Genomic DNA, 14,651 nt, shown 5'->3' on the forward strand with positions numbered 1-14,651 from the left:
TGGAACAATCTTAGCTAATTTCCAGGCGTCAGGAAAAACAGACATTGTTAATATGGTTTTAACCAAGTACAGAAAATGAGATGAGAGGAAAGAAAAAACTATCTTAAAAAAGTTAAGTGAAAACCCATCCAATCCAGCTGCATTGGACTTTATAGCAGAAAATGCGCTCTCCAACTCCGAAACGTCAACACAACGAAAACTAAAACCGCTATTATTATCACCAATGTCACGGAAATCTCTGAACGTGTAATGATTATCAAGCTGGTTTCCAGCAAACTGCAAATTTAAGTCTTCAACATTTCCGTTATAGCCGTAGGATTTATTGGATGAAAACCCCTTAGACTTAAGTACATTACATAGTTCTTTGCAACTCTGTTTACCTTCGAATAGGGACGCATGAGCAACACTTTTAGCTTTACGCACCACAGCTTTAGCTTTATTCCTGATTTGACAAAAATTTCTCCAATCCTCTCCACTCCTAGTGCGCATATACTGTTTAAACGCTAAATCTCTAACAGAGCTGTAATAAAAAATGTCAGAAGACAAAAACCAGTCATTATCGTTATTGTTGTTAAGCAATCTTCTTCTCTTAACTGGATACATGGATAACAACAAATTGAGGCATGCTAAAAAGCATCTCCACTGTTCATCAACACTATTCGAAACATACATGGGAGATAAATCAAAAGACAACATTGCATCATATAGCTCATCCCGACTCACTGCGTTATAATCAATAAACTCAAAAAACTGGTCAACACAAGTAACGGAAATGCTCATGGAAACAAATATGAAGGCATGGTCAGAAATGCCAGGACTAATAAACTGACCTGAAAAAAGCAACCGACTTATCATTATTGAGAGCGAAGAAATCGAGAAGGGAAGTAGAGTTATGCGCAGGGCTAAATAAAACAAGGCCACGCCCCCATCCATACACCGTTTCATGTTAACATCAAGAGACTCTCTCATCGACGTACGAAGTCTATCAAACAATTTGTCGACACCAGATACATCAGATACTCTTGGATTCCCAACCAGAGTAGACAAACTAGCACCAGATACGCCAGGGCACAGTGTCCGATTTTCCAAAAAACCTGGCCAAAAATCGAAAAAAAATTTATCAATTTACACTAAAAATGGTCAGATATTGTTTATAGGATCCCAGTGCGTGTAGTTATGAAAAAATATATACATTTCTTATTTAATAAGTGGGTATAAAAGCAGGTCGAAGTGACCCTATTTGGATTTTTTTTTTCTTTTCAATATTTAAGTTGTTTATAAATCTATGATAATATGCAAAATAAAAAACGGTTATTAAATATTTTCTTTTTGTAATTGTAATGAAAGGTATGTGAAACGTATTTAAGATGTTCAGTGTCGCCAATGAATTGTACGTTCTTTAATAACACTGTGCTACAGTGAAAATTTGCAGGGGTTCTGATGCATAAATTCGGTATTGTGGGAGTCCATGGAAGACGAAAATACCTTTGGTTTCTTTGGGTCACTTCGTTTTTTGATTTTATAACGGTAAATGAAGTGAAAAACGGGGTTTCTTGGATTTTCAACTTTAAACGGACATAACTTCTTTTTTCGGCAATGGAAATTTACAGCTTATTTATTATTATTTATTTAAAAGGTGAAAATCAAGTCTTTCGAAAAAGCCATAATTTTTAAAAATCGGGTAACAAATGATTGAGTTATAGTGAGTTAAGTGTGACAAAAACGCATTAAAAACAGGAAAATGATTTTCCTGGTGCTTTAGGCTGCCTAGAAGACACCATACTGCGTAGTTATTTACTTTTATCAAGAAGAAAATTTAGTTAGCTTTACAAAATGGGGAAAACCAATAAAATCGGTTGAAGAGTGCGTGAGTTATGGCATTTTTGGTGTTTTAACTTGTTGTGTTTTCCTTTATAAAAGTTGGTACCTTGGTGTGTAAGATTGTAGTTTGAATTTGTCCAGTTAACAATTACGCACAAGGTACCAATGTTTTATAAAGGGAAAACCAAAAAGTTAACATACTAAAGATGGCATAACTGACGCATTTTTCAACCAATTTCATTGGTTTTCCCCATTTTTTAAAGCTAACTAAATTTCCTCCTTGATAAAAGTAAATAATTACGCCGTTTGGTGTCTTCTACGCGGCATAGAGCACAAGGAAAAGCATTTTCCTGGTTTTTAATGCGTTTTTGTCACACTTAAATCACTATAACTTAACCATTTGTTACCCGATTTTTAAAAATTATAGCTTGTTCGAAAGCCATGACTCTCACCTTTTATATAAAAAATAGGCAGTAAATGTCCGTTGTGGAAAAAAATAGTTATGTCCGTTTTAAGTTGAAAATCCAAGAAACCCCGTTTTTCACTACATTTTCCGTTATAAAATCAAAAAACGAAGTGACTCAAAGAAACCAAAGGTATTTTCGTTTTCCATGGACTCCGACAATACCGAATTTATGCATCAGAACCCCTGCAAAAAAATTTTGTCCACTTTTGTATCACAGTGTAATTGATGTCCGTACTTGTTAATTTTTTTCAAAATCAATTTTCACAATAAATTATGAAAATAGTTGTGAGTAAGATCGAGTTTGGCCGTGTAATTTATCATTTCATAAAAAGGGACGGGTTTTTTACCAATTTCCATCGAAACATCCTGTACATATTTGCACTTTTTGTTTTTATGTGATATTTTGTCTTGCATGTATGTACAGATTTTCTTTCATTCAGAATGTCAGAATATAGTATAGGGTCACTTTCTGGCGTTTGGGTATAATTTGGAGTTTTGGTATATTCTAAGACCTATAGTAAAATTTTATGGCGAACAAATTTCTAGAATATTTTGGTCTGATCCGATCACATTTTATAGGAGATTTTAAAGATTTGTGGAAAAAGGGTCCAAAAGGACCCCTTTTATGACTCGCACGAGGGTTAATTTTTTGAAGAAAAATATTCCTCGCATTCTTGTCAGTATAGTTACCAAAGACATTATGCACATAAAGTGCAAGGAATCCAAGTGATCTTAACTCAAATATTTCCAATACTGTAGAAATGGTGGAAGCTTGCAACCCTATTTTAGTTCCCTGGTTTTTTGGCAAAATTGATACCGATATTTTCTTGGTATGTAATGCAAATAGAGATTTCTTTTCTTTGGTAACATATAGTGAAATTTAGCAGAGAACATTTTTGTCTTTGACGGCATTCTACTAAAATAATGCTTTGTATGACAATTTTGCCAAAACTCACATGAAGTACGCCCTTAACCCTAAAATGTGTTTATAATTTTGCATATTTCTGGAGTTTAAGTAAGGTATAGAGTTTTGGTGTATTCTAGGACCCATAGTAAAAATTGATGGCGAACAAATTTGTAGTATATTTTGATCCGATAAGATCACATTTTATTGGAGGAGGGACCAAAAAGACCCCTTAAATGACCGCCAGAGCGTTAAATAATATCAAAAATGTAATCAGCGGCCGGAAAAACATAAGAACTAAAGGTTAGGTCAAAATCTATTCATTTTTAGAGTTTTGGCCAGGTTTTTCGGAAAATCGGACACTGTGCAGAGGCTCAATTCTGTTTCTATGAAAATGTGAAATGAAAACTTTTATAAAGGAGAAAACTGGCAAACGAAAAAAAATTATAAAGGAAATATTTTTCATTTCAAATGTTCACAGAACAAGAATCGGGCCACAGGTATCGTTGCAGTACACTTTCTAACTCCTGAAGTACGCGCATCCTGATTGGACCACCTTTGACATCTTGCACAGGTAAACTTAACATTTTTATCTGCTTTTACCTTAGATATATGCACATTAATGCATTTGAGAAGAAAATAATTGGGGCACAAACTGCAACCCACTTTATAAAGACCACGGGCAATATTTTTCAGGCAAATAGGGCAATTGTAAACTTTTGCAGGTGCCATAACAAAACGAACGATGTAACTAATGGCGGAAAAAACAATGTAAACAGTTCAGAAAGGAAGCAACAGCAACATAATCCCATCAAAAAAACACAAAATCCGCGAGCGAAACTTACTTAAATGTTTTCATTCGTAAAACAAATAATTTTCCTTTGCAATGAATTGTATTTCATGTTTTGTTGGGCTTTTGTTTTTAAAATACAAAACACACACACACACAAACAATAACGTTCTGTCAAAGTTGAAAATTTTCAACTTACAAAGAGTATACGCTCGACGTATTTCGGTAGTTCTTATAAGAATACATGTGTTCTACTTTTTCACCACACACGCCCTGGGTATACGTCCGTATATAGGTATGGGCCTAAATATTTAAATTTGCTTTGTTTGAATAAATATTTATAGAAAACAAATACGATTCTCACAAAGTCATTAAAAATAGTCTGTAACTTTCGCGAATTCGTTGCAAATAACCACATATTCTATTGTACGATAGATATAAAAACAAAATTCGCGAGTTCATAAAGAAAAACAAAAAATTGGAATATTGTCGAAGGTGCAATAATGCCCTGAAATGTCGCGATTTGATAACAAATTGGTCCAGAATGTTTTGATATTTATTTTAATTTAGGTAAAAACTATTAATAAGGTATTTCGAAAAGCGTATATGTTATTAGAACAGATAAAATTAAATAATGCATTACTGAACTTCAATGTATTTGGTGCGGAAACTGCTTTCGCGATAGAGAAAAAATGACACCGTTGTTTATGCTCTACACGGCTCTGCGGTGGTATTTTTGATATTTGCAAAAATTCCAAAAAAAGTTATAAATCTAGTGTACATGTAAACAAATGACGTAAAATGCAAATGTAAATAAACTTCATTTATTTCATATAATGTGCTAATCATGGTACAATAAAGTAGAGGTAGGCCAGGTATGAAAATTGCTGAAAAATACAGCTGGACAATTTTGTACAATTGTTTTATCTGTTTTGGTAGTTTTCTATTTAGCGACGCCTGAGGTCATTTTGTGATTAGGGTCAACATCTATTTAAAGATAAGACTGGCAGCAATAAATTGTGTAGTTTTATTACCCACGAAGCATTATGCCTGCTGGGTGCATAATGCATTTTTAGGTACATCGTGCATTGTGTGCGTCTATTTATTTTTGTGTTAGATGTTAAGGTATAGTTAAAACTAATAACTAAATAAAAAAAAGAGTCTCTCATAAACAACGAAGCGAACAACATCGCACGCGCGTTTTTTCATTTTCTTAGTTTATTTTCCTTTGGTTTCTTGGGTGCATTTGTGATGAGACTAGGAGTCGTCTCATCATTTGGTGACCCCGACGTGATAGGCGCGTAGTGAAAAATAACTCGTTAGGCCTATCCGTGTTTAGTGTAGTGGCGTGTTAGGCTCACATTTTTAAAAAAGAAAAGTGCTGTAGTTTTTCCGTCAGTGTGATAACGTATTAGACGCGTAGTGAAAAGTGACTACGTTAGGTTTAGTCGTTAGGTTATAGAAAGGCGCACAGTCGATTGTGCTAGACCAATTTTTATAGCTAATAAAAAAATAAAGTGACAAAAAGCGTATTTCGTGAAAATGAATTTTCAAGATTTCATCCAACAACAAAGGGTGTTGGGCGAATACATTCAGGCATGTGATGAAAACCGAATCGAGTCGATTTGCAGAATCGAAATGGTATATTAGCTGGTTGCCTTTGTTGATATATATAGTTTTGCTTCGCAAACATCCTTTATTTGAATAATATTTTTAAAATCCATTTTCAATTTCATTAAAGTATTCACCAAAATTAGAAATATACGATTTCGATTTATGGCAAAACGAGTCGAATCGTTTTCTATCACATACCTGATTGTTTCGCTTTATTTAGATGTGAGCAAAATTGCTCAGAAAAGAGTAACCAGGGAAACAAGGGAAAAATTGTTTAAAGTTGTTCCTTCACGGAAGCAAGAAGTGATTTTTTAGACAATGATAGGGAGCTCCGCGATATGGGAAAATGTCCATATGAAATGCATAGCATATTCGCCTCAGGTGTGCGGTATGCAATAAAAAAGTTTGATTTCCTAAAGCGTCAAGTAAGGATAGATTTTGAAATTGAATAAAAGAAGGATTCGTTAGATACACGAATTCTTTCTAGATATAAATATATAGCTGAGATGGACAGCTTAAGTCCATTGGAACAGTATGAAAAAAGATACATACTGCGCCATACTACTACATTAAAAGGCGGTTTAATAAGAAATTTTGAGTATATTCTAAATGATCTGGAGACTGAGATAAGAAATGAGTCTCCAAAGGTAGAATATATGTGTTGTTGAAAGCAACCCTATTGATGATGGCAACCCTATTGATGATGGCAACCCTGCTGATGATGGCAACCCGGCTACTACCTAAAGTGAAAAACGAATGTCATGTTGAGAAAAACAATGGCTCTAAATTTCCCCAGCCGTTATTTATTGTGTGTTTATATTGTCTATGTATTTGTTGACAAACTTGGTACAAAAGGCCCATCAGGCACATACTTACTTTCTTTCCAATTGTAATACCAAGTAAAAAACATGTAAGTCAAAGTCAGATTTTTAATTTATTATTTGTGTAAAATTTTCTGATAAATTTAAAAGTGTTAATAATGTTAATAATTTTATTTATTTTTAAATTTATTTGTGTTAGTGAATAAACAAAAGACAACCGACAAGCCAACAATTGTATCCTTTGTGCCGTTTAAACTTACCGCCATTAAAAGCCAATATAAATAAAACCAGCCGATATTTTTTATATTACAAACAAAAAGCCTTGTGTCGTTACTCTGAAAGGAAATAAGAAGGAAGTCGACTTTTATTCATTTTGGTTAGCAGATTTGGAAAGCAACAATATCAAAGAAAGATACAATACTGCATCATCAATATTGATGGAATATTTGAGAGAGTTTCCTAAAGATGATGATCTCGTGAAATATTTCAATTTTTTAAAAATATGTTATCAAATAGTGCGAATTGGGAAATTTTCTAGAGTAGCACCTAAAGAGATTAAAGTAAAAGATTATGAAGAAGTCAATGGGAAATGGGTTCCCAAGTTAAATACTAGACAGTTAGATAGTAATTCAATTAGAAAAATTGAAAATGTGACTATTCCTAAATTGAATATAACAGTAAAGTTTTTAGGTATTGTAGGATCCACTCAGAAAGTTGGTGGGGACACGGAAACTATGGAAACTGAAAATGAAAACGTTCGCGGTGACGTTTCGCGGAAGTTTAGAAGAGAAATAAATCGAATACGTGAAGAGAATGAGCAGTTGAAGGGCAGGTTGGATCAAAAAGCCACTGCTTGCTCAATTGCTGAGGAAAATGCTCGTCTGTATGAATCACGAGTTGAAGAAAAAAGGAAAAGGCTGTGGAAAAACTTTGTTAATTGCAGAAAGAAACGGAGTGTCTACAAAAAAAATTGGACGAAGCTCGTAAATATTTAAACGCTGAATCTATGATCCGTACTGATTTGCAAAACCGCATTCAAAGTCTACGCGATGAACTCACGTTTAAGGAGCAGAACCATTTGCGAGAAATTGATGAAATATATTCTAGCCACCAACTTGAAATCAGTGTGGTGGATGAGCGTCTTTGTGAGCAGTATAAGGCCTTATTACAACAGTCGTTGCAAGAGTTGCGCGAACAACACGAAGGACAAATGCGTAAAATGAAAATGCTATACGAGCAAAAGATTAAGGATCTTCAAGAAGAAGCCAACCATGAGTCCGTTGCAGCTTCAAATGCTATCGAAGAATTAAATATCTCTCGTCAAAATATTGAAAGCCTGTATATTCGCATTAGTAAGTTGGAAGCTACAAATGCTGCATTGAATGGCCGAAATTTTGAGTTGGGAAAATTGCTCGCCAATGAACGAAGACGCCATGTTTCTGATATTGCCAAAGTGGATGCGGAATTACAATTGCGTGATGAAGTGACACAACAGCTACAAGAAAGTGTTGCCTACGAGAAACTATTGTGTGGCAGTGAAAAGGATGACATCGACATTTCTGATTGTGTACCGAAGGCTGAATTTTTCAAGGTACTCAAGAAAGGTACCAATGAAGTGCAAACCGTTGGTAGACGAGTTAAACGCAAAATTCGCATAGAAAGAATCGATGGTGTTGCTCCCGCTCCCGTGTCTCAATGGTATGCAACGAGTGCAGCACATGAACCAGCCAACATTGTTATGAAGTCACTAAAAGGGCAGTGTGGCGAAATCATAAAGAGGTCGCCGTGTAATGCCGTTGTTGAAGAAGCTGGCGGTGCAGATGGTATCAAGCGCACAGTTATACGTCGTGTATCATATCATGGTGCTACCGGAACCGGTGCCAGATGTTGTCTCCAAAACGGGTCCAGTTATGAAGAAAGATTTATTGGAAAGCAGTATCCTACAAAAAGAAATGGGATATACAAAATGTTTCATCGATGGAAGAAAGATCCACGTCGTTATAGCTGGTTGCTGAAGGTGTTGGGTGCTATCACCTAGACATAAGTTCTTATAATTCTCTATATTTTATGATTAATTTAGAACCTAAGTAATGCCTTTAGCAGTTCGAAAATATAATATATAAAAATATTATGTTAATGATAATATCTCTATTTTGTAACATATTTACATAGTCGTTAAAAGATTATAATACTTTGAAGCCAGAAGAATGTTTAGTTTCGTATCTAAAATATTTTGTGTAAATGAAGTCAGATAAATAGCCGATAAAAGAAGGTGTTCAATGACGGACCTGCAATAATTGTTAAAAGATTAGGATCTTTTCCCGGCGGGGAGTATGGACAATTTTGTACAATTGTTTTATCTGTCTTCGTAGTTTTCTATTTAGCGACGCATGAGGTCATTTTGTGATTAGGGTCAACATCTATTTATTACCCACGAAGCGTTATGCCTGCTGGCTGCATAATGCATTTTTAGGTACATCGTGCATTTTGTGCGTCTATTTATTTTTGTGATAGATGTTAAGGTATAGTTGAAACTAATAACTAAATAAAAAAAGAGTCTCTCTAAATCAACGAAGCGAACAACATCGTTCGCGCGTGTGTTTTCATTTTCTTAGTTTATTTTCCTTTGGTTTCTTGGGTGCATTTGTGATGAGACTAGGAGTCGTCCCATCAACAGCCCTGCAGTCCTGGCTTGAAACGTCAAATGGCATGGTACATATGGAATTTAGAACTTCATTTGTTGCGGGAGGGCGAACAGAAACGCAGTTTAATCAACTTCACAAAAAAATTAATCATGCCAAAGTGTTTACCCTACCCTGCGATTTCTTTTGTTTTGATGGCAAAAGCTATGTTGGTTTCTTGGGGCCGAATCCACCGGCGTGACCTCCAGGTTGGCAATCACATGACTGCAAATGAATTGGGGTACCATAAGTCTGCAAAGAAAAGGAATAATTGATAAAAGGAAGGTTTCATTTGCTAGCAGAAAATTACTTACCAAAGTCATAGAGTTATTGTGAATGATCACGAACAACAAACATAAACACAGACAATACAAAACCAGAAGAACTGGAGTTAGCAGAGGGTGGGAATGATATGTATGCACCGGCGACTATACAACGAAAAGTAAATGATGCCTGCTATAACCCGTTTATAAAATTTTAATGTTTTCAGACGTTTCTCCTCTGTTTTCAGCGGCAAATTTATTTTGTTGCAAGAGATAAGCAAACGTATGCGTGTGTGTATAAACTTGTAATAGTTTTAATGACAGCTGTCAACGAAAAGCTCAGCTGTCAGAAGTATACTACGTAGCTACACCGGTACTAATTAGTACAGGGTTGCTGTGAGTAGCCGTGTTTCCATCCCTATAGGGATATGGCGAAATGGCAATTTAATGGAAAAATTTGAATTTTTATATTTCTATTGTGTATGATAAAAGGAGACGAATAGACTATGACAAAGAGACTGAATTATTAGGGAAGTACTGGAAATTTAAATTTGAGTGGGATTTACCAATATAAAAGGAAAAATTCTGGGAAAACGGCCATCATAGTTGTGGAAAGTATTAAAGTGAAACATCGAGAATAGTATACGGTGACTGCTAAGACATTATTTTATAGCGTTTGACTATTGGGCAGAAACCCAGAAAACAAAATAAGATTTATATTGACAATTTTTAAAGTGACGTGAAGCCAATGATCTACCAGCAATAAGCTGCCAATAGATGTTTTTAACCACAATTGCCACAACACAACAACAAAGCTGCTTCATAACGTATGTTAATTATAAAAGTGCCAACAAATCAAGGTAGGAGTAGATGTATACGCTGCTCAAATCATAAATTCCTTGATTCAAACAAAATTCAACAGCGTTTTATAAGCGAGCGTGTAAACCTTTTGTGTCTTAAATCAAGTTAACGCCTTGCCGTATAAATCTTGGCCGCTGGTTAAGTGTTGCCGGTGTTACATAACAGCTGTGCTAGAAAGCTGTGGATGAAACATCAGCTGCTGAAAGTTCTCAGTGGGGATGCGAACCAAATTCAAAGCTGGTGCTTGTGTGGACATTGGTTTGTAGCTATAAGTAGAGAAGAAGTGGAATGTAAGTTGAGAATAATTCAATCCACAAAAGCGTTGAGACTATTCCCATCATACTGTATGACAGATTGCTACACTGCGGTAAAAATTATTGCAATCAAAACATCCATTTTGTGAAGTCGGTCATTAGGCGCCGAATATTCGCCGCAGTTCATAATATCAGTTTTTTTTTGTCTTTTATGTGTTATTTTATTGGTATTTTGTCGTTTAATTGGTATCATATATTAATATATTTATTATCACATTTTTATTATCATATATAGAACTTTTGCTTGAATATTTTTATTTACCTGACATTTTAATTTCTTATTGATTTTTCTTATTTATAAAAATTTTGTTAGGGAGTATATTACTGACTGATAGGGGTTTTTATATTGCGTGTTTAGCCTAATTGTGAAGGCAATACTAATACCCACTTAACTGAGCTCATTTAGGTAGGGAATCGTAGAGTACAAATTGTCTGGTCGACAAATTTAGACCGTAACCCCATCTGGAACTTTTCAGGTAGTGTAGGATCCACTCAGAAAGTTGGTGGGGACACGGAAACTATGGAAACTGAAAATTAAAACGTTCGCGGTGATGTTTCGCGGAAGTTTAGAAGAGAAATAAATCGAATACGTGAAGAAAATGAGCAGTTGAAGGCAGGTTGGATCAAAAAGCCACTGCTTGCTCAATTGCTGAGGAAAATGCTCGTCTGTATGAATCACGAGTTGAAGAAAAAAGGAAAAGGCTATGGAAAAACTTTGCTAATTGCAGAAAGAAACGGAGTGTCTACGAAAAAAATTGGACGAAGCTCGTAAATATTTAAACGCTGAATCTATGATCCGTACTGATTTGCAAAACCGCATTCAAAGTCTACGCGATGAACTCACGTTTAAGGAGCAGAACCATTTGCGAGAAATTGATGAAATATATTCTAGCCACCAACTTGAAATCAGTGTGGTGGATGAGCGTCTTTGTGAGCAGTATAAGGCCTTATTACAACAGTCGTTGCAAGAGTTGCGCGAAGAACACGAAGGACAAATGCGTAAAATGAAAATGCTATACGAGCAAAAGATTAAGGATCTTCAAGAAGAAGCCAACCGTGAGTCCGTTGCAGCTCCAAATGCTATCGAAGAATTAAATGTCTCTCGTCAAAATATTGAAAGCCTGTATATTCGCATTAGTAAGTTGGAAGCTACAAATTCTGCATTGAATGGCCGAAATTTTGAGTTGGGAAAATTACTCGCCAATGAACGAAGACGCCATGCTTCTGATATTGCCAAAGTGGATGCGGAATTACAATTGCGTGATGAAGTGACACAACAGCTACAAGAAAGTGTTGTCTACGAGAAACTATTGTGTGGCAGTGAAAAGGATGACATCGACATTTCTGAATGTGTACCGAAGGCTGAATTTTTCAAGGTACCCAAGAAAGGTACCAATGAAGTGCAAACCGTTGGTAGGCGAGTTAAACGCAAAATTCGCATAGAAAGAATCGATGGTGGTGCTCCCGCTCCCGTGTCTCAATGGTATGCAACGAGTGCAGCACATGAACCAGCCAACATTGTTATGAAGTCACTAAAAGGGCAGTGTGGCGAAAGCATAAAGAGGTCGCCGTGTAATGCCGTTGTTGAAGAAGCTGGCGGTGCAGATGGTATCAAGCGCACAGTTATACGTCGTGTATCATATCATAGTGCTACCTGAACCGGTGCCAGATGTTGTCTCCAAAACGGGTCCAGTTATGAAGAAAGATTTATTGGAAAGCAGTATTCTACAAAAAGAAATGGGATATACAAAATGTTTCATCGATGGAAGAAAGATCCACGTCGTCATAGCTGGTTGCTGAAGGTGTTGGGTGCTATCACCTAGACATAAGTTCTTATAATTCTCTATATTTTATGATTAATTTAGAACATAAGTAATGCCTTCAGCAGTTCGAAAATATAATATATAAAAATATTATGTTAATGATAATATCTCTATTTTGTAACATATTTACATAGTTGTTAAAAGATTAGAATACTTTGAAGCCAGAAGAATGTTTAGTTTTGTATCTAAAATATTTTGTGTAAATGAAGTCAGATAAATAGCCGATCAAAGAAGGTGTTCAATGACGGACCTGCAATAATTGTTAAAAGATTAGGATCTTTTCACGGCGGGGAGTATGGACAATTTTGTACAATTGTTTTATCTGTCTTGGTAGTTTTCTATTTAGCGACGCATGAAGTCATTTTGTGATTAGGGTCAACATCTATTTAAAGATAAGACTGGCAGCAATAAATTATGTAGTTTTATTACCCACGAAGCGTTATGCCTGCTGGCTGCATAATGCATTTTTAGGTACATCGTGCATTTTGTGCGTCTATTTATTTTTGTGTTAGATGTTAAGGTATAGTTGAAACTAATAACTAAATAAAAAAAGAGTCTCTCTAAATCAACGAAGCGAACAACATCGCTCGCGCGTGTGTTTTCATTTTCTTAGTTTATTTTCCTTTGGTTTCTTGGGTGCATTTGTGATGAGACTAGGAGTCGTCCCATCAACAGCCCTGCAGTCCTGGCTTGAAACGTCAAATGGCATGGTACATATGTAATTTAGAACTTCATTTGTTGCGGGAGGGCGAACAGAAACGCAGTTTAATCAACTTCACAAAAAAAATAATCATGCCAAAGTGTTTACCCTACCCTGCGATTTCTTTTGTTTTGATGGCAAAAGCTATGTTGGTTTCTTGGGGCCGAATCCACCGGCGTGACCTCCAGGTTGGCAATCACATGACTGCAAATGAATTGGGGTACCATAAGTCTGCAAAGAAAAGGAATAATTGATAAAAGGAAGGTTTCATTTGCTAGCAGAAAATTACTTACCAAAGTCATAGAGTTATTGTGAATGATCACGAACAACAAACATAAACACAGACAATACAAAACCAGAAGAACTGGAGTTAGCAGAGGGGGGGGATGATATGTATGCACCGGCGAGTATACAACGAAAAGTAAATGATGCCTGCTATAACCCGTTTATAAAATTTTAATGTTTTCAGACGTTTCTCCTCTGTTTTCAGCGGCAAATTTATTTTGTTGCAAGAGATAAACAAACGTATGCGTGTGTGTATAAACTTGTAATAGTTTTAATGACAGCTGTCAACGAAAAGCTCAGCTGTCAGAAGTATACTACGTAGCTACACCGGTACTAATTAGTACAGGGTTGCTGTGAGTAGCCGTGTTTCCATCCCTATAGGGATATGGCGAAAAGGCAATTTAATGGAAAAATTTGAATTTTTATATTTCTATTGTGTATGATAAAAGGAGACGAATAGACTATGACAAAGAGACTGAATTATTAGGGAAGTACTGGAAATTTAAATTTGAGTGGGATTTACCAATACAAAAGGAAAAATTCTGGGAAAACGGCCATCATAGTTGTGGAAAGTATTAAAGTGATACATCGAGAATAGTATACGGTGACTGCTAAGACATTATTTTATAGCGTTTGACTGCGATATTGGGCAGAAACGCAGAAAACAAAATAAGATTTATATTGACAATTTTTAAAGTGACGTGAAGCCAATGATCTACCAGCAATAAGCTGCCAATAGATGTTGTTTACCACAATTGCCACAACACAACAACAAAGCTGCTTAATAACGTATGTTAATTATAAAAGTGCCAACAAATCAAGGTAGGAGTAGATGTATACGCTGCTCAAATCATAAATTCCTTTATTCAAACAAAATTCAACAGCGTTTTATAAGCGAGCATTTAAACCTTTTGTGTCTTAAATCAAGTTAACGCCTTGCCGTATAAATCTTGGCCACTGGTTAAGTGTCGCCGGTGTTACATAAGCTATACGTAGAGAAGAAGTGGAATGTAAGTTGAGAATAATTCAATCCACAAAAGCGTTGAGACTATTCCCATCATACTGTATGACAGATTGCTACACTGCGGTAAAAATTATTGCAATCAAAACATCCATTTTGTGAAGTCGGTCATTAGGCGCCGAATATTCGCCGCAGTTCATAATATCAGTTTTTTTTTGTCTTTTATGTATTATTTTATTGGTATTTTGTCGTTTAATTGGTATCATATATTAATATATTTATTATCACATTTTTATTATCATATATAGAACTTTTGCTTGAATATTTTTATTTACCTGACATTTTAA

The 14,651-nt window shown here is 35.5% G+C and overlaps 2 long non-coding RNA genes across 2 annotated transcripts; both read right to left on the reverse strand.

Moving 5' to 3' along the window:
• Positions 1-6,510: 6,510 nt before the first annotated feature.
• LOC141390832 (uncharacterized) lies at positions 6,511-9,659 on the reverse strand. Its single transcript, XR_012409484.1, has 3 exons — positions 9,412-9,659; positions 9,232-9,349; positions 6,511-6,751 (listed from the first exon to the last, which is right to left on the reverse strand). It is a non-coding gene; the product is annotated as an uncharacterized lncRNA (long non-coding RNA).
• Positions 9,660-10,670: 1,011 nt separating this feature from the next.
• LOC141386412 (uncharacterized) lies at positions 10,671-13,619 on the reverse strand. The gene is made up of 3 exons (XR_012408367.1): positions 13,352-13,619; positions 12,315-13,289; positions 10,671-11,278 (listed from the first exon to the last, which is right to left on the reverse strand). It is a non-coding gene; the product is annotated as an uncharacterized lncRNA (long non-coding RNA).
• Positions 13,620-14,651: the final 1,032 nt, after the last annotated feature.

Source organism: Musca autumnalis, unplaced genomic scaffold, assembly GCF_047663935.1.
Source record: "Musca autumnalis isolate F117 unplaced genomic scaffold, ASM4766393v1 scaffold_1, whole genome shotgun sequence".
NCBI classification, from domain to species: domain Eukaryota; kingdom Metazoa; phylum Arthropoda; class Insecta; order Diptera; family Muscidae; genus Musca; species Musca autumnalis.